The sequence below is a fragment of the Protopterus annectens genome, chromosome 10.part0 (assembly GCF_019279795.1).
Source record: "Protopterus annectens isolate FY-2018-M chromosome 10.part0, PAN1.0, whole genome shotgun sequence".
NCBI classification, from domain to species: domain Eukaryota; kingdom Metazoa; phylum Chordata; order Ceratodontiformes; family Protopteridae; genus Protopterus; species Protopterus annectens.
In genome coordinates this window covers 613,223,371-613,249,484 of record NC_056744.1, presented here as the reverse complement: position 1 = coordinate 613,249,484, position 26,114 = coordinate 613,223,371, and the positions used below count along the sequence as shown (strand labels likewise).

At 36.7% G+C, this 26,114-nt stretch overlaps 1 protein-coding gene across 1 annotated transcript in view; it reads left to right on the top strand.

The window, feature by feature from the left end:
* Window positions 1-26,114, top strand: part of ST3GAL3 (ST3 beta-galactoside alpha-2,3-sialyltransferase 3) — a 3,995,325-nt gene that overhangs the window by 3,946,657 nt on the left and 22,554 nt on the right. The window lies entirely within an intron of this gene.

Sequence of the window (26,114 nt, the reverse complement as noted above, 5' to 3'; positions counted from 1 at the left end):
GTATTTTTATAACATGGTTTACGGTATAGTCCTGTGTTAATCATACCATTTGGCAACTTCTCCACATATATATCTAAAAATGGAATACACTGATGAGACCAATCAAAGGTGAAATTCAAGAAATCTATATATGTATTCATCTCTCTCATAAATGTCTCCAGTTGTGTGGATGTACCTCTCCAGATGAGGAAGAGGTCATCCACAAACCGTCTATAAAACAAGACATGTTCCCTATATAGTGTACTTTGAAACAGAAACCTATTCTCCCATTCTGCCATTACGAGATTGGCGTAGCTATTGGCACAAGAAGTGCCCATAGCCACGCCATCTCTCTGGAGAAAGGTTCTGTCCTGAAAACAAAATATGTTTGATTCTAACACTATCTCCAATAAGTCCATCAGTAATTCTGTACAGTCAACCATACCAGAACTACTCAGAAAATTCCTCACCATATCAATACCCGCTCTATTCGGTATCATGGTGAAGAGTAACTGCACATCCATAGTAGCAAATAAAACATCTCCTGTGTCAAAAGATGTACCTACATATCTATAGAGGTCCAACAAGAACTGCTTGGTGTCTTTAAGTATATGTGAATTCAAGTCTACTAGAGGTCTCATCTTACTTTCTATATAAATCGACAGGGGTTCTGTAGACCATCCCCTACCTGCCACTATCGGTCTCATAGGTGGCTGCGTGGGATGTTTATGTAATTTGGGAAGTCCCTGTATGACGGGTAACAAGGGATGTTGCACTAATAGAAAATCAAACAAGGACTGATCTATGATACCTTCTATAAATAAATGATTCAACTTATTTTTAATATCCATGATAATCTTATCTACTCTTTCATCATTGATTGCTTCATAAAATTTGGAATCTGATAACATTCTCAGCATATCTTGTTCATATCGATGACAGTCAAATACAACTAGCCCACCTCCCTTGTCTACAGGACGGATGACTATATCCTGCCTATGACGTAGTTGATTTAAAACTGTCCGCTGTTTAAAACTCAAGTTGTACTTAGACTTACGATTCTTAATCAGATATTCCTTTGTTTTATATAGATCGTCCTCCACTAACTTACTGTATGCAGCAACTAGGGGATGTATCATTGGTATATATGTGCTCGGTTTCCTGAAAGATGGTTGAGAAACAGTATTTCCCCCATCAAACGCTATCTTCAGAGATAAATTTCTAATAAATAATTTGAAATCTCTGAGAGTTTCTTCATAACAACTGTAAGTAGTTGGAATAAAGGATAATCCTTTAGATAAAATGAGTGTCTCTTCCTCACTCAATTCTTGACTTGACAAATTCACAACTAAGTTGTATTTCTCCCTTGCCACATTTTCTTTAAATTCCTGTTGGACTGTCTCTCTATAGAAATCTTCCGTTTTGGCGCCTCTGCTGACAGAGTGCCTTCTCTCACCAAAGTTCTGATGGGAAAAGGGTTGTTACTATTGAATCCCTGTACAGAGTTCACCTCCTTAGTATTAATAACATGACTGTTCTCTGTACAAATACCCTCATTAATCTTAAGTACAGCTACATTTGAAGTTTTTCTCCTAACAACTACCTCTGGTTGTAATGGGATGGATTTGACCTTTTCTACTACAGCATTACTATTAATCACATCAACATCACATAAATCATTGTTCTCATAATTATTAGTAACAATAGCTTCATCACTTAATACATCATTCAGAGCATTAGATGTCACATTTGGAACATTTCCATTAGTATTAATATCAATATTATTGACATTTCTTTTATTAACACTATTAGCCTGTTTACCCACACCAGAAGTAATGACTGCTTCTGTAGCGATATTAATATTCATATTTACTGTCCCTCTGGGCCAGGTGAAAATATGGCCCATTTTAAAATCATTACTGTCTCTCAATAATTTTGTTCTCTTCTGGTTTAGAACTCGTTTTTCAAACTGTACGACATTGTCCAACAATACATTGCAAGCTTCATCAACAACTACTGCAGGATATTTCGCGTATATTTCTACACGCTGTTGTTGTATATCCTGCCTTAGCGTATCTTCAATAGGACTAAAAAATCTATTAAGTAACCTCATATAATTGAGGCTTACCTCAATATTCAGTTTTTGCCATTCATACAAAAGTTCTGGATATGCGGTGCCTGTAGTGGGCATTTTAAGCACCCGCAATCCCCTTGGAACCAAACCACGTTGTATACAAATTTCAAAATGCTGCCTCTGTGTTTGCAGCCGTTTAAGCTTGATTAAGTCCAGTTCCATTTTCTCGGTATCTAAGCGTAGTCTCTCTCTATCGTATGTCGGACCACTCTCAGTATTCTCCATACTATCCGCTTCACAGAACGCTGCTAGAGGGTTTGAGTCCATCCTCAAACAATCCGCCAAACGGTCGATTACCGGACGTGACGGAACATCAGAGATACAAAGGCTAAACCATACTTCTCCACTAATTTAATGGGAAAAGAAAATCAGAGTAATGATGATACAAGAATCACTGAGAAACTATGCAGTACCGTTCAAGGCATTAAGTTTCCGGTATATTACACCAAAGACATAGGTCGAATAAAAGACATTTATACCAAACACTGGCATATCTTATCAGTTGACCCAAAGATCAGGGAAATAGCTGGGGATAAACCGAAATTCATCTATAAGAACAAGAAGAACTTGAAAAGCCTTTTGTGCTACCCCAAGCCGAATCTCAAGAAAAAAGGCATAGATGGTTTCTACACAGAACCTTGCAATTCGTGTAATTTCTGCTCTTATATTTCGAAAGAATTAGTATTTACACATCCCTCAGGACTAGGTGATTTTAGTATGAAGGCTCATGGTAATTGTATGACGAAAAATGTAGTCTATTTAGCATCCTGCAGGCTTTGTCCGGCATTCTATGTGGGCAAAACGAATCGCTGTCTTAGGGACAGGATTCGGGAACACACATATTACATTAGGACAGTCAACATAAAGAATGCCTTGGCAAAACATGTCCATGACACTGACATAAATCATTCCTTTGTATTTAGGATCTTAGAAGAAATAAACACCACACATAGAAGAGGTGATATCATTAACTTCACTGAAGCTAGGGAAACACAGTGGATAATTAAACTTAGAGCCGACAGGTTGCCAGGATTAAATGGCAAAGTACATCTGAAATCCTTATTAAAACAGAGAAGTTTGAAACATAAGTAAGAATTTATTTATATTTCATGAAAGGCTTTATATGTCCACTTTTTGAATGATGAATGTCTCTAATATCCTATATATATATTTTTATAGCCCTTTTTGACTATAGTCAACAATTAGCTGGTGAATATAAGGGAGATCTTTAATTGTTTAGAAAGTATGTTTAGATATTTCATGTAGAGTAATTTTTTATAATACAAGCTGAAATTTAAACAATGTTTGAATTTATATTTGCATTAATATATATGCATAAATCTGCACTTTTAAAGTTTTGATATGTATATACATTACTTGTCTATTTAAGAATATGCATTCTAGCAAAATATAGAGTCTTTAATATAATGATTAATGCAGTTAACACACATTTTTAATTAATTCTTATGATGAGAATGTATTTTTAAATAGTGGTGTTATAGAACAAATATGAACATAATGTTGTTTTTAACTTCTGATAACAGATGTTTGTGATGCGCTTATAATTAACTAGATGGGCGTATTCTAAATATCTGGTTTTGGCGCCTTTTTTAGTATATATATTTGTTAGGCATATATTTTTATGTAAAGGTCTGAAGAAGCTTAACCAAGCGAAAGCGCTTACCTACGTCAATAAAATCTTTTGTTACCAGCCATTTGGAAGATTGGATTATTTCAGTGGACTTTGGTTTTGGGCATTAGTCTTATTTGCCCCTTCATTGTTTTGCTCCTACGTGTATATATTTTTTACTATCTTTATCTGTTGCTGTTCACTGAGGAGCATTAACTTTCAGCGGAGGATACTATTCATTTTTATTGATTTACGGCTCTGTTTTTCCGCTTTAAGGCATGATGGAAGGGGCACAGCACTCTATTGAGCTACCTTACAATATTTGAAACAACCAGGAAATGCCAGTTCCGTCACGTCCGGTAATCGACCGTTTGGCGGATTGTTTGAGGATGGACTCAAACCCTCTAGCAGCGTTCTGTGAAGCGGATAGTATGGAGAATACTGAGAGTGGTCCGACATACGATAGAGAGAGACTACGCTTAGATACCGAGAAAATGGAACTGGACTTAATCAAGCTTAAACGGCTGCAAACACAGAGGCAGCATTTTGAAATTTGTATACAACGTGGTTTGGTTCCAAGGGGATTGGTGCTTAAAATGCCCACTACAGGCACCGCATATCCAGAACTTTTGTATGAATGGCAAAACTGAATATTGAGGTAAGCCTCAATTATATGAGGTTACTTAATAGATTTTTTAGTCCTATTGAAGATACGCTAAGGCAGGATATACAACAACAGCGTGTAGAAATATAAATATCCTGCAGTAGTTGTTGATGAAGCTTGCAATGTATTGTTGGACAATGTCGTACAGTTTGAAAAACGAGTTCTAAACCAGAAGAGAACAAAATTATTGAGAGACAGTAATGATTTTAAAATGGGCCATATTTTCACCTGGCCCAGAGGGACAGTAAATATGAATATTAATATCGCTACAGAAGCAGTCATTACTTCTGGTGTGGGTAAACAGGCTAATAGTGTTAATAAAAGAAATGTCAATAATATTGATATTAATACTAATGGAAATGTTCCAAATGTGACATCTAATGCTCTGAATGATGTATTAAGTGATGAAGCTATTGTTACTAATAATTATGAGAACAATGATTTATGTGATGTTGATGTGATTAATAGTAATGCTGTAGTAGAAAAGGTCAAATCCATCCCATTACAACCAGAGGTAGTTGTTAGGAGGAAAACTTCAAATGTAGCTGTACTTAAGATTAATGAGGGTATTTGTACAGAGAACAGTCATGTTATTAATACTAAGGAGGTGAACTCTGTACAGGGATTCAATAGTAACAACCCTTTTCCCATCAGAACTTTGGTGAGAGAAGGCACTGTCAGCAGAGGGCGTCAAAAACGGAAGATTTCTATAGAGAGACAGTCCAACAGGAATTTAAAGAAAATGTGGCAAGGGAGAAATACAACTTAGTTGTGAATTTGTCAAGTCAAGAATTGAGTGAGGAAGAGACACTCATTTTATCTAAAGGATTATCCTTTATTCCAACTACTTACAGTTGTTATGAAGAAACTCTCAGAGATTTCAAATTATTTATTAGAAATTCATCTCTGAAGATAGCGTTTGATGGGGGAAATACTGTTTCTCAACCATCTTTCAGGAAACCGAGCACATATATACCAATGATACATCCCCTAGTTGCTGCATACAGTAAGTTAGTGGAGGACGATCTATATAAAACAAAGGAATATCTGATTAAGAATCGTAAGTCTAAGTACAACTTGAGTTTTAAACAGCGGACAGTTTTAAATCAACTACGTCATAGGCAGGATATAGTCATCCGTCCTGTAGACAAGGGAGGTGGGATAGTTGTATTTGACTGTCATCGATATGAACAAGATATGCTGAGAATGTTATCAGATTCCAAATTTTATGAAGCAATCAATGATGAAAGAGTAGATAAGATTATCATGGATATTAAAAATAAGTTGAATCATTTATTTATAGAAGGTATCATAGATCAGTCCTTGTTTGATTTTCTATTAGTGCAACATCCCTTGTTACCCGTCATACAGGGACTTCCCAAATTACATAAACATCCCACGCAGCCACCTATGAGACCGATAGTGGCAGGTAGGGGATGGTCTACAGAACCCCTGTCGATTTATATAGAAAGTAAGATGAGACCTCTAGTAGACTTGAATTCACATATACTTAAAGACACCAAGCAGTTCTTGTTGGACCTCTATAGATATGTAGGTACATCTTTTGATACAGGAGATGTTTTATTTGCTACTATGGATGTGCAGTCACTCTTCACCATGATACCGAATAGAGCGGTATTGATATGGTGAGGAATTTTCTGAGTAGTTCTGGTATGGTTGACTGTACAGAATTACTGATGGACTTATTGGAGATAGTGTTAGAATCAAACATATTTTGTTTTCAGGACAGAACCTTTCTCCAGAGAGATGGCTGGCTATGGGCACTTCTTGTGCCAATAGCTACGCCAATCAATGGCAGAATGGAAGAATAGGTTTCTGTTTCAAAGTACACTATATAGGGAACATGTCTTGTTTTATAGAGGTTTGTGGATGACCTCTTCCTTATCTGGAGAGGTACATCCACACAACTGGAGACATTTATGAGAGAGATGAATACATATATAGATTTCTTGAATTTCACCTTTGATTGGTCTCATCAGTGTATTCCATTTTTAGATATATATGTGGAGAAGTTGCCAAATGGTATGATTAACACAGGACTATACCGTAAACCATGTTATAAAAATACACTCCTACATAGACATAGTATGCATCCTGGTCATGTATACAAGAATTTAGTGAGAGGGCAGGCTATAATGTATCTCCAGGTATACACCAGTGGATGCTGCCTATGAGAAAGATCTGGGTGAATTAAAAGAGATGTTGAATGAGAGATGTTACAATGAGAGTGACTATCAGTTGATTACAGATGAGATGCCAGTATTAAGAGATACAAAGGCTAAACCATACTTCTCCACTAATTTAATGGGAAAAGAAAATCAGAGTAATGATGATACAAGAATCACTGAGAAACTATGCAGTACCGTTCAAGGCATTAAGTTTCCGTATATTACACCAAAGACATAGGTCGAATAAAAGACATTTATACTAAACACTGGCATATTTTATCAGTTGGCCCAAAGATCAGGGAAATAGCTGGGGATAAACAAGTTCATCTATAAGAACAAGAAGAACTTGAAAAGCCTTTTGTGCTACCCCAAGCCGAATCTCAAGAAAAAAGGCATAGATGGTTTCTACACAGAACCTTGCAATTCGTGTAATTTCTGCTCTTATATTTCGAAAGAATTAGTATTTACACATCCCTCAGGACTAGGTGATTTTAGTATGAAGGCTCATGGTAATTGTATGACGAAAAATGTAGTCTATTTAGCATCCTGCAGGCTTTGTCCGGCATTCTATAATCGCTGTCTTAGGGACAGGATTCGGGAACACACATATTACATTAGGACAGTTAACATAAAGAATGCCTTGGCAAAACATGTCCATGACACTGACATAAATCATTCCTTTGTATTTAGGATCTTAGAAGAAATAAACACCACACATAGAAGAGGTGATATCATTAACTTCACTGAAGCTAGGGAAACACAGTGGATAATTAAACTTAGAGCCGACAGGTTGCCAGGATTGAATGGCAAAGTACCTCTGAAACCCTTATTAAAACAGAGAAGTTTGAAACATAAGTAAGAATTTATTTATATTTCATGAAAGGCTTTATATGTCCACTTTTTGAATGATGAATGTCTCTAATATCCTATATATATTTTTATAGCCCTTTTTGACTATAGCCAACAATTAGCTGGTGAATATAAGGGAGATCTTTAATTGTTTAGAAAGTATGTTTAGATATTTCATGTAGAGTAATTTTTTATAATACAAGCTGAAATTTAAACAATGTTTGAATTTATATTTGCATTAATATATATGCATAAATCTGCATTTTTAAAGTTTTGATATGTATATACATTACTTGTCTATTTAAGAATATGCATTCTAGCAAAATATAGAGTCTTTAATATAATGATTAATGCAGTTAACACACATTTTTAATTAATTCTTATGATGAGAATGTATTTTTAAATAGTGGTGTTATAGAACAAATATGAACATAATGTTGTTTTAACGATAACAGATGTTTGTGATGCTTATAATTAACTAGATGGTATTCTAAATATCTGGTTTTTTTAGTATATATATTTGTTAGGCATATATTTTTATGTAAAGGTCTGAAGAAGCTTAACAAACAATAAAATCTTTTGTTACCAGCCATTTGGAAGATTGGATTATTTCAGTGGACTTTGGTTTTGGGCATTAGTCTTATTTGCCCCTTCATTGTTTTGCTCCTACGTGTATATATTTTTTAAATATTTTCAATAACTATATTAGTTTACTCAACACATGCTATCCACTTCTGTAAAGTGTTTTGCCTTGTATTATTGATCTCAGTTTCTCCTAGCAATATTCTGAAAATATATTTCAATCTGTTTGGGGGCTCTTATTCCCTGTATAAAAGGTAAACCTCATCAATTTTAAAGTGTTTTCTCTGTTGTTGGGATGTTCTCCCTTTGTATATCATTACTCATCAACTATTATTTAAATGTTTTTGAATCTGTTGTGGAGCTTTTCTCCCCAGGGGTCCGATAAAAATGAGCCATTCAGTCCGTTGGACTTTCCTGGCTACCAAAGAACAAATACAATTTCTACAAATCTTTTGGGTTTCTAATACCATGATGTGAATGGACCCCATTCCTAGGTCAAAATACAATTACACTTCATGAAATTAGTATTGTTTCATTCTCTGATGTCAGCCAAAAGTGATCTTTACAGCATCTGCAATGTGCTCAGTAATGACTCCTTGTGCAATTTGTATGGGGTTGCATGTATTGGTAACATATCTAAATACGATTCTAGATTCTTTTTTATAAGACCCATTGCTCCTACTACTATTAGAACTGTCTGGGTATCTTTCTTCTACATTGCTGTCATTTCTCATTTCTTTTGAGTCATCTGCTATGGGGACTTCCAGGAAACGTTCCACCTGGCAGACTTTCTCTGCCAAGTGGGAAGAGTCATCCATTAGGGCAGAACAGTGCCCAGTACTGACTCAGTCATTCAGTTTACTGATGATATTCACTTTTTTTGGTATTGCAGTTATTACTGGTCAGTTTTCATGTCTCAGCTATTCACTATGGAGGGCAGGATTGTGCCCTACACCAACTGACTAAGTGCTTACCTTAGAACAGCCCCTCCCCTAAGTGAGATTAAAATTTTATGATTGATAAGCTTCCCATCCACAGTTCAGTCTCTTTAATATGACAGTATTGAAGGTTATGTGTTATAAAATATTTTTCCTGTTGGCTATTACCTATGTTTAGAACATTCTTGGATTTGTGGGCCTTTATGTTCAGGAAATCATATTTGGTCTTTCATGAGAATCACATATCCCTTCAAAACAAGCCTCATTTTCTCCTGAGAGTGGTTTCTGAATTGACCCTGAACCATTCAATTCACCTCACTTTTTTCTTAGATAGGGCAGAAACCATAGCAGAAGAAGCCATTCACACCCTAGATGTGCACTGTCATCTGAAATTACATAGAAACATGTTCATAAGTTTAGGAAAAGTTTTTAATTTCCATTTCTATAGGAAGGGCTAGCAGTTTCTAGATAACCCTTTCAAAGTGAATTGTAAACTACATTAGTTACTGCCATAAGGTGGCTCACCACTCATTGTAAAATGCTTTGGTCATTGACCAAGCCAGTAGAGGAATGACAGCTTTCATTGTTTGTTTCAAGAATGTTCTCATTGTAGGCATCTGTGCTACAGCCACTTGGCCTTTTGCACTTATGTTCATCCAACCATTATTGTCTTCATCACAACTCTAGGAGCTGTGCCTCTTTTGGCACCATGTTTCCTCAGGCTTCATCCCTCTGATCTGTTAATATTTTGACTGTTCTTCTTCTGCTTCTTCCACTAATTCATTTTCTGGGCTTCAACTCAATCATTGACCCATGAAAAAGGATCACAGTTTTTATATAAAAGAGACATTTTATTGCATCATTTCATTAATGAGAGCGACATACTGTGGTGAATCAGTAATAACCTTCTACTGTACCTCTGTGCTTGGTCTGCCCCTTCATTCAGCTTCTGGAGTTCTGTATAAGTAAGACAAGAATTTAACTGTATATTACTTGTAATTAATGTTGATATCAGTACTTCATTTTTCTTAATTTGCTTTAAGTGTGCTTGTTTACTTGGTAATGGGGGACCTACTGGCAAGCTAAGGAGTTAAGAATGCTCTGCTAGTGAGCATATCCTCACAACAGGTACTAGCATTGGGTGTTTGCCCACAAATATAGGAGCTTCACAGAAAAAATTGCAAATTGGAACAGAAGGGAAGATAAACTTAACTGTAATGCCACAAAGGAGGGTCATCTCTTAGATCAGCTTATACAATAAACATATATTCAACTTTATGCAGCGTGTTGCTAAAAATAAATAATGGATCATACCTTTTCCTCATTTTCACTAATTATTTTGCTTCTCTGCCATCTGCGGTGGTGGTGCTGCGGTAGTGTTGTCGCCTCATAGCAAGACGTTGTCCTGTTCGATTCTCAGCTAGAGCGTCTTCTGTGTGGAGGCATACGTGAATGGGGCATGCCTTCATTGAAGGTTGTGCATCAGGGCTGGTAACCCGGTATGTAAAAATCCACTACCAATCATTAGCAGACTGGAGTTCCACTGTGGCGACCCCTAACCAGGAAAAAGCTGAAAGACACAAACAAATTTTGCTTCTCTGCCACTCACTGCCAACATAATAGCTTAAGTAGTTGTAAGTTTTACAATGCATTGAGGTCAAACCACTCATGATTTTACAGATTTGACTGATAACTTTGAAACATTTACTAAAGCAATATAATTATTAGACAAATGAGGCTTTGGGTGTTTTAAAAGATTATATTCTAAAGATCGTGTCAGAACCATGGCCTTAAGCTCAATGCCAAAAAATGTGTTGTCATCTCCTTTGGGAAAAACCTGGTTCCCATGAATTACCACATTGATGGTAGTCCGGTAAACACAAAAGGCATTATAAGAGATCTGGGAACACAGGTGGACAGCAACCTCTCTTTTGACCACCACATTGGCACTGTGGTCAGAAAGTCCTTTTATGTGGCACATCTCATTACTAAGGATTTTGAATTCAGGAAGAAAGAGGTGATTGTCTCCCTCTACTCTTCCTTCATTAGGCCATTCATTGAGTACAATGCCTCATTTGGCATGTACCTCCATAAATACCTGCAACAACTGGAGAAGTCGCAAAAGTACCTCACAAAGAGGATCCTAGGCCTTAAACATCTGTCCTGTATGGACAGCCTAAAAAAACCTCAAACTGTTCTCTGTCTCATATCGCCTATTTAGAGGTGATCTCTGCTTGACTTACAAAGCCATGTCTGACCCAGCTCTGTTAGAAATGGTACATCTAAAGAAATCCCAATACCTCCGCACCACTCACTCCAGAGACCTTAACCTCATTACCACAATCAACAGAACATGCTGGAGGGACAGGTTCATAACCCAGAGACTGCCCATGCTATAGAATAGACTTCCCATACATGTCAAGCAGAGCACCTCACTGGCCCTCTTCAAGAGAAATCTTGATGAATGGATGGGGAATAGAAAATTCACCCCAGAGAAAACTCCAGTGGCTCTACTCGACAGAGCACTGGGAACAAAGGTTGGGTGGCACAATGCCAAGGTAATCCTATGGGCTAGGCTTGTAAAGGCTGCAGAGCCATTAGCCTAGTACACATCTATGAACCTTATTAAATAGAAGAGGGTAGTGCTTGCTCTTAGTCATCTTACTAGAGGTAAGAATATAGTGAAAGAGAGAAGGAAATTAGTTTTGCACGCAGGCTTTTGAACTGTTATTTTAAACCCAGAAAGGTCAAATTACAGAACAAATAAAATGCCCTTTTTTAAATGCATTTGTTAGGCTGGTGATGGTGATGTACTGAAATAGGGGGTAGTAATGTGCAATCAACCTTGCCATTTTTAATAAGTTAGAAGTAGCACTGGGATTTCTCATTTAGAAGTTTTAAACACTTTGTGGAGAGAGGACGAAGTGAAGAGTGCCATTTATCCAACTTGGAATTTTCACTGATTAATTCACCTTCCATAGTCAGTAGCACTCCACCTGGACAACAGGGCATCATGTAAAATTGTAGCAGCCATGTCACTGACATTCAATTAATGGTGGAGGACTAGAACAAGTGATTAAGACTGAAGGCAGGAAGCAGAAAGCACTAGTTCTGGTTACTTATGGATGACCTGCTTCAGTAAACTCCACTGCTTGTTGCTTTTATGTATTATACATTTATGTGTATCTCATGAGTGCACTTCCAACACTTCACTTTTGCAGCCCATCAATTGACTATAGCAGAGAATGTATAGTATAATGTATAGTAGAGAGCACAAAATGTTTCCCTTTACTATGCAAACACATTAGTTTTTTGCATTTGAGTAGAAGTCTTTTGTTTTAACCATGTTTACAGATATATTTTGTAACATTCCTTTTCCATCCATTGACTGATCCTCATTCAGAGAGAGACACAAAATCTGAAGCTTTGCCTGGTCTTTCAAGAAAGATAAGGGCCAGTTGCACTGTTTCAAGAAGTTAATGTATGCTGGTTGTTTGATAAGCCTTATGCTATAAATGACACATTGCCAGCTCTCTCAGTGTTCAGACTCTCTCTTCCACACATTCTCACATTCAACCTGCATTAATTATCTCTGAAGAGCATGTGTGTCAGTTTTTAAAAATACAGCATACTAAGAATGCCGCAGGTCCAGCCGGGGTTTCACCCTGTTGTTTAAAAATCTGTGCTGATCAACTGGCTTCTGTTTTTACTAGGATTTTTAATAAATCATTAGAGATGTGTGAAGTTCTCTTATGCTACAAACAAGCCACAATCATTCAAGTCCCTATAAAATCCAGTATAACATGTCTGACTGACTACAGCCCTGTTGCTTTGACATCGGTGGTCATGAAGACTTTTGAGAGTCTGGTGTTAGCTCACTTGAAGGATGTTACAACTCCCTTGTTGGACCCCCTTCAGTTTGCTTAATGAGAGAACTGGTCAGTGGATGATGCAGTTAATATTGTTCTGCACTGTATCTTGCAACATCTTGACAACCCAGGGACATATGCAAGGATTCTGTTTGTGGAATTCAGCTCTGCATTTAACACAATAATTGGAACTTCTTCACTTGAAAGTCTTCCAGCTTTCTGTCCTTGCCTCCATCTGTCAATGGATCACCAATTTTCTGACCAATAGGAGACAACAGATGAAACTGGGGAAATTTACATCTAGCTATCATGTGGTCAATATGGGTGACCCCCAGGGATGTGTGCTCTCCCCACTGCTATTCTCCCTCTACACTAATGACTGCACCTCTAAGGACCCCTGTGTCAAACTTATTAAATACCCCAATGATACAACCATTATTGGGCTCATAAGGAATGGTGATGAGTCTGCATACAGATGAGAGGTTGAATAGTTGGCCCTTTGGTGTAGTCAGAATAATCTGGAGCTGAACACTTTTAAAACTGTGGAGATGACAGTGGACTTTGAGTGGTCCTACATTATCACCCCCCTCTTTATATTTAATACTGCTGTGTCAGTTGTGGAAACCTTCAAGTTTTTGGGATTTATAATCTCCTGGGACTTGAAGTGGGTGACTAGTGTAGGGTCCATTATAAAAAAGGCACAACAGTGAATGTGCTTTCTGCGACAGCTGAGGAAGTTCATCCTCCCAGAGGAACTATTGATTCAGTTCTACATAGCAGTCATTAAGTCTGTTTTCTGCTCATCCATAACAGTGTGGTTTGGATCTGTGTCTAAACATGACAAAAAATAAGTTACATTGAATAGTCATGTCTGCCAAAAATGTCATTAGTGCTAGTGTGTCCTCCTTACAGGACCTGTACTATTCCAGAATCACTGACCCTTCACATCCAGGCCACCATCTTTTTGAACTATTACAATAGGCCAAACATTGTAGATTAATAGCACCGAAACAAGCAGATATGAGAACAGTTTTGTCCCACAGGCCATCAAGTTCATAAATGATTAATTCAGATTATTATGCTGAGTATTCTTTCTCCCAAGCATCTGAGGGTTCTGCAATATTGTTTACTTATTGCTAATATTTGTTTCTTTCAGAGTTTATTTCAGTATTTCTTGCACTGAGTTGTACTTTGTGCATATATGTATATTCACATTCTTTGTCTTTGTTTTAACAGTTGCATGTATGTAATTTATGTAAATTATACTTGGAGAGTCATCAAAACTAGAATCAAACTCCTTGTATGTGCGCACACTTGGCCAATAAATATGATTCTGATTCTGATTTGGCAAACACAGCTACATATTAGGATGTCTATTCCCCCCCCCCCATCATTAAACAAGGGCAGTGGTTGAAAAGACTTTGTGAAGTTCCATTTCACTTATCCATTAAACAAATAAATAAATAGTTTAAACAAACAAACAAACAAACAAATAAATAGGTGAGTAGCAATAGAAGCTCCAGCTAGTATTTTTTTTTCCATTATGGTTTGTGTCATAAATACAATAACACTTTATTTATTTGCTTATCTTGCAGCATTGAACTGAGATGTAGGATTTTAAAATAATTAAAATGTTTTGGTATACTAGTCATATTGTCCAGGGCAGCACAAAGGCTGTGCATTTTTTCTGGTGCAACTGGTCACATGCCTGGGTACTGTAGGTCATCCACTGTGATACAACTCATTGAACAGAGAGGAAGGGAAGTGAAAGGATCCTGACAACTTCAGGCTCAAGAATGTTATATCTTTATGGGAAAAGCTGATGAGAGTATTAAAGAATAGCAGTCAACAGAGGTTCATAGGTAGGTACTAGGCTTTTGGCCCTAGGGCCTATATAAGCCTAGCCAAAAATGTACCCTGGCTTTCGCCACCCATGAAAATTATTTTCCTGTGCCCCTGTCGAGCAGAGCCACAGAAGTGTTCCCTGGGGTGAATTGCCTATTTCCCATCCAATCATCAAGATTTTTCTTGAAGAGTGCTAATGAGGAGCTCTCTTTGACATAAATGGGTAGTCTGTTCCAGAGTATGGGAAGTCTCTGAGACAGGAATCTATCCCTCCAGCATGTTCTGTTTATTGTGGTGACAAGGTTTAGGTCCCTAGAGTGCGTAGCTTGGAGGGATTGGGATTTCTTTAAGTGGAGCATGTCCAACAGCTCTGGGTTTGACATAGCTTTGTATGTTAGGCAGAGATCGCCTCTGAGTAGGCGATATGAGACGGAGTAAAGCTGGAGTTTTTTGAGACGGTCTACGTAGGGCATCTGTTTGAGGCCAGTAATCCTGTTTGTGAGCTATTTCTGTGGCCTTTCTGGTTGTTGTAGATGTCTTGTGAGGTACATACCAAAAGGGGCGTTGTACTCTATAATGGGTCTAATGAGTGATGAGTAGAGGGAAACAATCACCTCTTTTTTTCTGGATGAGAAACCTTTTGTGATGAGGTGAGCCACGTAGAAGGATTTCCTGACCACTATGGCGATGTGATTATCAGAGGAGAGACTACTGTCCACTTGTGTCCCAAGGTCACTTATCACATTTTCAGCGTTAAGTAGACTACCAGCTATGTGGTAGTTCATGGGTACAGAGTTTTTGCCAAAGGGAATGACAATACACTTTTTGGCATTGAGCTTCAGGCCATGGCTTTGACACCAGGCATCTGTCTCAGTGAGGCCCTTTTGTAGTATGTCCATAACGTTAGGAGTTTCAATTATGGCTCCTAGTTTGCAGTCATCTGCATACTTTGTTAGCCAAATACCTTCTGTGTTAGCCTGTACCTCAGAGAAGTAGATACCAAACAGGAGAGGACCCAGGACTGAACCCTGTGGTACTCCACTTATCACTGGTCTGAAGTCGGATTTGGAGTCTGCTACTTTCACAGTGTGAGTTCTGTCCATGAGCCAGTTGGCAACCCATCTTGTGATATAGGGATTTATACCTAGTTTAGTGAGCTTATCTATAATTCTAGAGTGGGGAATGGTAACGAAAGCCTTGGCGAGATCTAGATAAGCTGTGTGGAACCACCTTACCCTCATCTGTGGCTTTGGTGACTGCTTCAAAGAAGTCATTCAGGTTTAGGAGACATGATCTGCCTTTTACAAATCCAAACTGGGTAGGGTCCAGAGTTTGGAGATTACCAATGTCTTTGTTTATGAGTTCCATGATGATACGTTCCATGGCCTTGCAGACCAGGCTCGTCAGGCTAATGGGGCAGTAGTTCCCAGGGTCTGTCGTGGCTCCCCCTTTGTGGAGTTGGATAATCATCATGGTGCACCATTCAGTGGGCACAAAGCCTGAGGTGAGGCTATGATTGCACATGGTACTTAGGTAGGATGCCAGTTCATTCTGTAGTTCATGTAGAACGCAGCCTGGGATATTGTCAGGTCCCATGGATGCTGTGTTCTTGGCTTTGGAGAGTGCGTTTTTTACCTGTGCAGCTGTGATTACAGGAACTTTGCATTCTTCCAGTATAGAGATGGGCCCTCTAGGGGGTGAGAGGGGGATAAAGTTAGCACTGAATCTATCTGCCAGGATGTTGGCAATATCAGTTGGTTCTGTATATTTAGTGCCATTGTGTAGTAGCTCAGAACAGATCTGAGTGTTGCCATTGAGATTTTTGACATAGCTATAGAATGCTTTGTGGTTGTCTTTAGAGTCGGTGGCAATTTTGTTTTCATAACTAGCTTTGGAGGATTTTATGAGGGATCTCAGCTTTTTACTGAGGTTGACCAGGGAGTTCCTCCAGTCATAGGATTTTACTCTTTTAGCAACAGTTTCTTTCTTCTGTTGTAGAGTTTGTTTATGGCAGAGGACCACCAGATTGGCTTCCTTTTTTTGGAGGATAGCATCTTGGTTCTATTAGGGATAGCATGATCCATGCACTCGTGGCACATTTTGTCAGTCTAACCTGATCCAAATGCTTTAATTTCATTCTGGTAGGCATGGCCAGAGATTGCATCCTTTGATGCAATCTACTTTGATGCTACTCATATCATGGCTTTTGATTTCATTCCAGATTAAATGTAAAAAATCTTGTGCACTGCTTACAGAATGCATGAGAACTGGCTTTCAGGGAGGGTTCTGGGCATGGTACTGACAATTACTGAGATAAGCAGAATTGCTTGAAAGATCAGTGTGCCACAGGGGCTTATTTAAAGGCTTCTGTTATGTGAAGTATCTATAAGCATAGGAACAAAAACCAGTTTGTGAATAATGTTTAAGTTGGGAAGATTGGTTGTTATATGAAGAGAACCATAGAGCAGAAAAGGCTTGATACTTGCTTGAAGACATGGCACTTAATATTTATTGTCAAAAAGTAAAAATCATGCAGTGCCGTAGAAGAAACCATAGAAGAGAGTTTCTCTTGGTGGAAATGCAAACAGAGAGGAAGAGGAGGAACAGGACCTAGGGGCTCTTTGTGTATCACTGATGAACTCCTCTGTGTGCCAAGAGCAAACAAGATGCTTGGGTGTATAGCATGTGCTATGAACTCCAGAGGACCGTAAAGTGACTGTACATTTGTAAATTATTTTGATGATACCGCATTTATTTTACTCTGCAATTTTGAGTGAAGGACAACAGTCTGACTGCTGAGATACAAGAGTGATGACTGTTAATGGAATCTTATTTACTTTAGTTTTATATTTTAATCATTTTAGACCTGCTTAACATAAATGTATCTTTCTGAGGTGTCTAAGCTTCTTGTCAAATAGCCTACCCAAAGTTGTGCAACATTTAAGTAGAAATCGAGGGAATTAAATCCAAGTCTACATGATAAAGATTGTTACAGTTTCACACCTGAAACTCTGTATGCTGTGTTCCTGAACTGTAAGTGATGTAGGGGCACGTTGCTATGAAAATTCATATTGTACTGACTGCCCTTGAAGAAGAGTGTATTACAGAATAGTCGGTGAAGATGTGCAGACTTTACACATATATGATCAACTCATTCTGCAACAAAGCACACTTCACTGATTTTTTTAATTCTGAGAAGTGTAACTCAGAAATATTGCACATACACACCCACCACCACAGTTTAATGTCCTCTCTAGTTAGGTTGGACCATAAAGATGTTTCCTTTAAAACAAAAATAAAATCTGGGACTTAAAGCAATCCCTGGTACTGTTCGGAATTATTCTAAGGCAAACTTCCTATCATTAAGTTACACCCTGGCAAAATTCCAAATCCCCTCAAATCTTGAGAACAATGTTACATATGCAGATGTCCATGGAAACCCTCTACATTCAGGCAGCTGTACCTGCCCAGAAGAAGCACATTACAAAACTAAAAAAAAAAAAAAAAAAAAAAAAAACAGCCACAGCTGTAGAAACACAGCATCAGTAGGCAAAAAATAGGTAGTAGAATGCCCAGCAAGGTAAAAACTCACTCATCAAGCTAAACAGCAACTTGGGTTGCTAATCAAATCTACCACAACTAAGTTTGAGGTAACAGTAGCCTTCCAGGCCAAGAACTACCACAAGGCTTTCTTAAGCTATGTCTGCAACTTCAGTGTGACAAACTAATTGTAAATGGAACCAGCTGTACTGAGCTGGAGGATGCAGTAAATCTCTTGGTCAAAAAAATGTATCTCTGATTTTACCTTTCTCTCCCCCTCAGATACCTCTCAGGAAATGCCTTCAACTGTAACTCCCCCAATTGTCACTAAGGAACAGGTCTTCAATGTACTCTCCTAGGCTCCAAGAACAATGCATCAATGGGTTCTGGTAATATCCCAGTACACCTGTTTAATAGCATGAAATACAACCTATCAGGGCTACTAGAATCAAAATTTAACCATAGCTTCCAGACAGGCTTTGTGCCAAGTGAATGGAGGACTACAGCTGTCATCACCCTGCACAAAGGCAGGTCATCTACAGGCCCGGATAACTACAGATCCATAAGTCTGATTAGTTTCACATACAAGGCCATGGAAAGAATTATCATAAAAATAATAAACAAATAGATAGGAAATTTTCAGCTACTAGATCTATCCCAGTTTGGTTTTGTAAAGGGCAGTTCATGAGTACTCCGTTTGGTAGACTTCTTATAGAAGATCAAAAAAGCAATAAATGAGGGAAGAACAGTGCATACTGCCTACCCTGACCTGGCCAAAGCTTTCAACACAGTACACCCATTGGGAATTGTTGACAAACTCAGAAAATTAACTATAAACCCCTATGTCACCCACTGGATACTCATCTGGCTCAGAGATAGGACAGAAGAAGTTAGGATATGGGAGTATATTCCACAAAGAGGGCAATCACTAGTTGAATCCCTTAGGTCTGAGTCCTAGAGCCACTCTATGTCAGCATCTATTTCCCCTGAGGTCAAGTCCAACATCAAGAGAATCTGGTTGACCAAGTTTACAGTGACTGCACACTGGGTGTTGTCATAAAATCCCCAGTGATATAAATACCCTCCAAGATGGTCTGACGCAGACAAATAACTGGTGTCAGAGCTGTAGTCTAAAACTCAGTACCAACAAATTCATAATAGTATCCTTTGGGAAGACTACTGTCCCTGAAAATTACCACACTGACAGTACACCCCTAAGAGTAGACCCAGTGCTCAGGGATCTGAGAATGCTTGTAAACAGCAGTCTGGCCTTTGACCATCATGTGCCTACAGTGTTAAGGAAATAATTATTTGTTGTGCAACTTATAACTTATTTGTATTTATTTATCCTTTGTTGACTGGATTAGTCCCACTAGACTAGTAGCCTCTTTTCAGTGGAGACCTGAGGTGGTATTTATACTATTAGTTGAAATTTGGCCTTGGCATTGGGGAACTTCCCCTGCTCATTAGGAGAGTGCTTGTTCCATTCCTAATGCAGAGGTGGCTGGGAGAACAGCACTGAAGGAGATCCAAGATGGCAGATAACACAGAGGCAAACACCAGTGCAGTGTTTGATGCTGTACAAGATTTTGAGGAGCTGTTTCAGAAGAATTTGTTTGTTTCATCAGAAGCAAATTTTTAAAACAATGATGAATGTATTATTACAACCCTCCAGTCAGGAGGGTTATGAGATGATGTTTAGGGTGTGCTATTGTTGCAGAGCAAGCTGGAGAGCGGAAAAAATGTTTCATGGGGTGAAATTCCTGACAAAATTCAATCTGAGGAATCAGAAGTTATTTTGAAAGAAGATTGCCAGACAATGAAATCATATGCCAAGACTGTTAAAGAAACTGCAGGAAATGTGATGAGTGACAAATATTGGAAAGGAAATGTCAACGACCAAAGGTAATTTATGGTGAAAATTCCAAACAAAGAAGAAAAAGAAATGGCCAGGTATGACATTTGGAATAATTAAGTGGTCCCATTGGAAGTGAAGGCTCAGGTGATAAGAGCTTTTATTCTTATCCATAAAAAGACATTTTGTGACATTATTTTTGAGACAGTTTCTGTTCAGGAAAGTTTCGGGGTATGAGAAGAAAAAGAACTGTAATCTATGGAATTCTTATGAGGTTAAAGCATTTCACAGGGAAACAAAAAAAGAAAATGTATGTTCAGTTTTGAACTGAAGTTGAGAAAGGTACTTTAAAAGATATTTAAGCAAATTTTGTAAAGAAGTTATAGACATTAGCAAAGCCTTTGATAGCAGAGGATTATGGATTGGGGGATGGGGCTGTCACATTGTTCTTAAAATGGAGAAGACATTGTTCCTATCCCTAATATGATAAATTTAGAGGGTAACAGAGGTGTTGTAAAATATTGAGGACAAATGAAAACATGTTTCTTATGTGGAAAAGATGATCATTTGATAAGTAATTGTGATAATAGGAAATGTTATATTGGTGGGGAAATGAGTCATAAAGCAAAAAAAACATGAATTGAAATGTTATAAATGTAACAACATTGGGCATTTATGGATGGATTGTAATCTAGAGAAAAAGTATGAATAATAAGAAAACAAAATTGAGGATGGTATACAGAGAGAAGAAAAACAGTCCCAATAAAAGATCACGCGGAATTAGGGAAGTAAGATCAGGGTAAACATAAAGATAAGGATTAAAAGAAAAGTGAAACAGAAGATAATATAGAAGTAGGTTCTGAAATAAGTGATGAGCAAGAAATAAAGTGGAAAATAATGAAGGCAAAAAAGAACTATGTTGGTAAATGGGTAAGACAAAAAAGAAAGTTTAAAGGGATAAATTTAAAAGAGAAGAAGAAAGGAAATAGATAAGGCAAATGAGATAAATACTTTAAATTTACACCATTTCTGATATGCTACAATAGACATGATGATAACTTTAGAGTGCTTTCAGTAAATGTAAATAGTATCAAATATCTAAGTAGAAGACTAGGCATCCTAAATTGGTATAGTAAATGTGATGGTGACATAATAATATTGGAAGATGTAAGGTTTTTGACACAGGAAGAGAGATTACAAGCAAAGAAATTTTCAGCTGGAGATACAATATAGAAGGAACTGAGATTAGGCATAATTTGAAAGTCAGTGAAAATATTGAACATAACCTTGGCAATGATGGAAAGGTTAGTTGTTGTAGATCTCGGATGGCATAATCAGATGTATAGAATTTTAGAATTGTATTCCTATGTTACAAGTAAAAAAAGAAAAACTTGCTTTTGGGATTATATAGTAATTAATATGAATATAATATTAATGGGGGATTTTAATTGTGATTTGAGGGGAAAAAAGAAGAAAATAAATGATGTTAAGAAAATTTTTGAAGTTATAAAATGTGGCAATTTAACAATTTGGAATAATAATTTATGGACATATAGTTGAGGTATATAAAATATAGAAATAGGTTATTTTATTATACTATAAGGCTTAAACATAGCTGAGGGGGATATGCTTGTAATAGACTTTTTTAAATCACTCAGCCACATGGATAGAAATACAAAAAATAAGGAGTACATCAGATTAGGAAAAGGGATAAAAAGAATAAATGAGAAATTATTAGATGAAAATGAAAAAAAAAGTATGTGTTTATGAAAAGATCATATTTCCACTAGAATTTGTTAAAAAACTTGCCTGAATGGTGACTGGCTTTGAAAAGAAAAGAAAAAATGAATGGCAGTCAGATGTAAGTAGAGTGGAAAAATATATTATACAACAATGTGTATTGATGCTTTAAAGGATTTGGAAAGCAATGATAGAGAATATTATGTGATAGAATGGAGAATTTATAAAAGAATAAAGAGAAAATTAAATTATTATTTGAACAAATATATTACTTACAAGGTAAAAAGAAGATGTATCAGCTTATTTGAGTAGCATAGTTGAAGATATACTTATATAATGAGAGAAATGCAAGATGATAGAGGAGAGGTAAGAAGATCTCAGAAACAAATTATGAACATTGTAATAAATTATGTAAAGAAAATGTTTCAAGATAGAAAGAAAGTGCAAAAAAGGCATGCTAAAATTTGACAAAACAAGAAAATAAGGAATTGGGAAACATGATTTTCTTATACGAATTCGGAAGGTACTTAGACAAGTTCATTTGCAGTCAGTTTCAGGATTAGATGCAATAGGATACCAATTTTATAAGAATTTGATGGCTTGGCAGAAAAATACTTCTTAAAAGTTAGGAATATATCTTTAAATGAAGGGTTTATTTATAAAATTTTATGCAGTGGTATACATAAATTGGTATGAAAAAAGGAAGATAAAAATAAAATTGAAAATTGAAGACCTGTAGTATTGAACAATACAGATTATACAATGTTTATGAAAATAATTCAGGAGAGAATGGAAAGTAAAATAAAAAGTATTATGGATGATATATACTTTTAAGGGATGTCAGGAATTATTATTCATAGTAATGGAAATTGTGGATGATGATGCTATAAACAGAACTGATGAGACCAAGGTTGTAATAGGAGATTTAACTAAATCCTTTGATACACTACAACATGAATTTTCTGGGGACAATTGTGGAAGAATATAACATTAGTAAAAAAATTAAGAATATATGTTGTTATGAATATAATAAAAAAATGAAGTAAGAATTTTAGTGCATGAATGGTTAAGCAAAGAAATAGATGTAAAGAGTGGCATACATCAGTGATGTCCTATGAGTGTCATATTATTTGCATTAAATATGAATGTGTTAATCAGAGATGTAAATTTACACAAGAGGTGGTACTTATATTAGTAATAAAGGATAAAAATTCCAGTTTTTTATTTATGCAGATGATATTATATTGATTACATGAAACAAAGGCTGGATGAAAGACATTATATGTTATATACATCAATTTTAAATATAGTAGACATGACCTTAAATAAAGAAAAAAGTAAATGACTGGGTGATATAGTAAAGACAAGAGGAGTATCTCTCTCGATAAAAAGTCTCTGGGTTTGGAGTAAGAATTCCGGGTAAGAATGTAAGTGAGGAACAATGGAATACAACACTAGATGAATAAATGAGCTTTGTTGTTTTTGGAAAACATGTAACCTATTGTTTAATAAAAAAGGTTTATTTGATTAATTCAGTTATACTGGGAAATATTTCTTATTTAGGTAGTGTCTATATGTTGCCAATAATCTATGAAAAGGAAATGCATGTATTTTTTTTCTTTTATATGGGGTTTGAGATTGAATCCAGTGACAAGAGGAGTCTTGTACATGGACAAGAAAGATAGAGGTTTAGGATTAATAAAGTCAACTGTTTATGCCATTTTTTTATTTGTATAAAATTTTGTTTGAGATAAATTATAAAAATTAAATGTAATACATTTACTAAAATACAAAGATAAGCAGTATTGAGATATGTTAAATATTCTCAAAAAAGCAAAAGCATGTTTAAATGAAGTAATGAGATGCTATCAAGAACAAAATTCTATCATGGATAATAAAAAATGGTGAAACAGAAAATGAGAGGAAATGTGATATAAAAATATCATAATATAATATTATGATGTCAATTATTGGGTTGTTAGTGAATGAAAAGCTCTAAAAGTAGGAAAAGCATGGTGTAATAAGCAAGTAGAATATCAAGATTACCAGTAAAAGGAAGTATGCTATATTAAAAAATCAATTAAAGAGTTTGTATATATTGTGGTAAAGAAGAAACTACAGAACATGTTTTCTTACAACATATAAGGGTTGCAAAATCGTGAGAAAATTGTGTAAAGAAAATTCCTTTGAAAATATAAATGAGGTAAATGAAATAAATATGGATATGATTTTGTATGGAAATTATAGCTATAAAAACAAGCAATATGTTAATGAAATAAATAAAAGATTATTTTATGTTGTGCGGACCAATTGGAATACAATGCTAAATGAAATCATGCTTACTGTTAAAGGAGAACTAGCAGTGATTTTAAGAAAAATTAGATGGTGGTTGTGGAAAAAGGAGTGGGGTTCAAATAAGATAATAAAGGTGTAACATAATAATGAAATACAAGATATCTATGATTGTATGACAGTAATGGAAAGGAATGGAAACTTGTACACTATATACATTTTTAAATATGTAAGTCTGTAAATTGTATCGTACACAATGTTTTTAAATAAAGGACCCCTACTCTTTTTGATAGGTGCCATGGGATCTTTTGCATCCTCCTGAGCTACCACCAACTGAAGCAGATAGGTCCTTGGTTTAGTGTCTCATTCAAAGGACGAGAAGCTTAGGAGTGCAACACCTCTCTTATGCTGCACTGCAGTGTCAGTAATTGATCTGCCTGCTGTGGGACTAAAACACACAGTTCTACCTGTTTTGCCACTGATACTGACGAGGAAGAGTGTGGTATCTAGGTCTAAGGATGTCATTGTTTCACTGTACTTGACTTCATTAGACCAATCATTGAGTGGAATAACCCCTCTGGTATGTGCCTAACTATCCATATGCAATAACCGGAGTTTTCACAGTGGTTCCTCAACAAAGTATACAGGGCCATAAACAACATGTCCTACATAGACTGCCTCAAAGCCCTGTCCTTGTACTCAGTATCTGACAAGTTACTGAGTGGGGCTCTATGGCCGGCCTACAAAATATCTGCTGATCCCACTCTGATGGACATGTTGCACATCAGCAAAATAAATAACATCATAATTACCCCATCTAGGGACATAAACATAAATAGGACATGCAAGAGGAACAGGTATGTGTCTCAGAGACTACTTGTCTAGAACAGGCTTCCCATACATGTAACACAAATGTCTTCTGTAACCAGTTCAAATGTAACTTGGATCATTGAATGGAGACTCAGAAACTTACCCCTGGTCTGGCCTCTATGTCTCTCATAGATTGAGGTAGCCTTTAAATGCTTTGACAACCCATGCCCATGTCTACATATACCCCATAAAACAAGCCTATAAGATCAACCAAATGCATTTGGGAGTCAAGGCTAGGCATACAAAGACCGCCAGGAGTTGTTAGCCTATTAATCACCTATGAAGCTATACAAAGAGAAAAAAAAAATGTGTTCTTCTCAGGGGACTTGCTACCCACCCCCACTCCTTAACTTAATATATGCTAATTCCCCAGTTACACTACCGTGGGGAAAAGTGAAAAAATCAACTGCAGTGGTTTGACGGCTCATTCCACACACATAAGTAGGATTTAAAAAACAAAATCAGACAAAATTGAACAAAAGCTGCCTGACCAAAGTAACCTATTGAAATTTAGATATGCTGTATGTGCAATGGAGTATGACAGCTCATTTATATAAACCAGATACAATGCTTATAAGATAAGCCCTGTCCCAATATATCCTTGCCACGAGTCATTATAGTTAGTTTCTCCTACTAAGTTACTGCCTGTATGCTAGGCATTTCAGAAGAGCACCCATCAATGCTGCAGCCCTAAAAATAATCAGATCAGAACAATTTCTGCAGATTTCTGTTCCATACCTCTCAAGTTATTTGATCAAGAATCAAGGGCAAAGCCAAATGTTATGGAGGCAGTGGCTTAAACTGGAATTAATATATTTTGTTTATTTCTGCATAGTGTATTTCTCTTTAAAAGTTAACAAAACAATGTGTTTTGCATCTTTAGTGCTTTACCAGAAGAATTAAATCTTTTAGGAGGGACAGGGCAAATATAATGCAAAATCAGGGACAACTCAGACTGGATATGTTTACACATTTCAGACCCGTTCCCCTTACTGTTACAGCCAAAAGTGTGAGTTAACCTCTTAAGTTATCAAGCAGCTTTCTGTCTTTTGCCCGTTGCAGACAATCCAACCAACTTCAGCAGACCAAGGAACAAAATAAAAAACAATAAACAGTCTACAGAAATCAGTGCCATAGA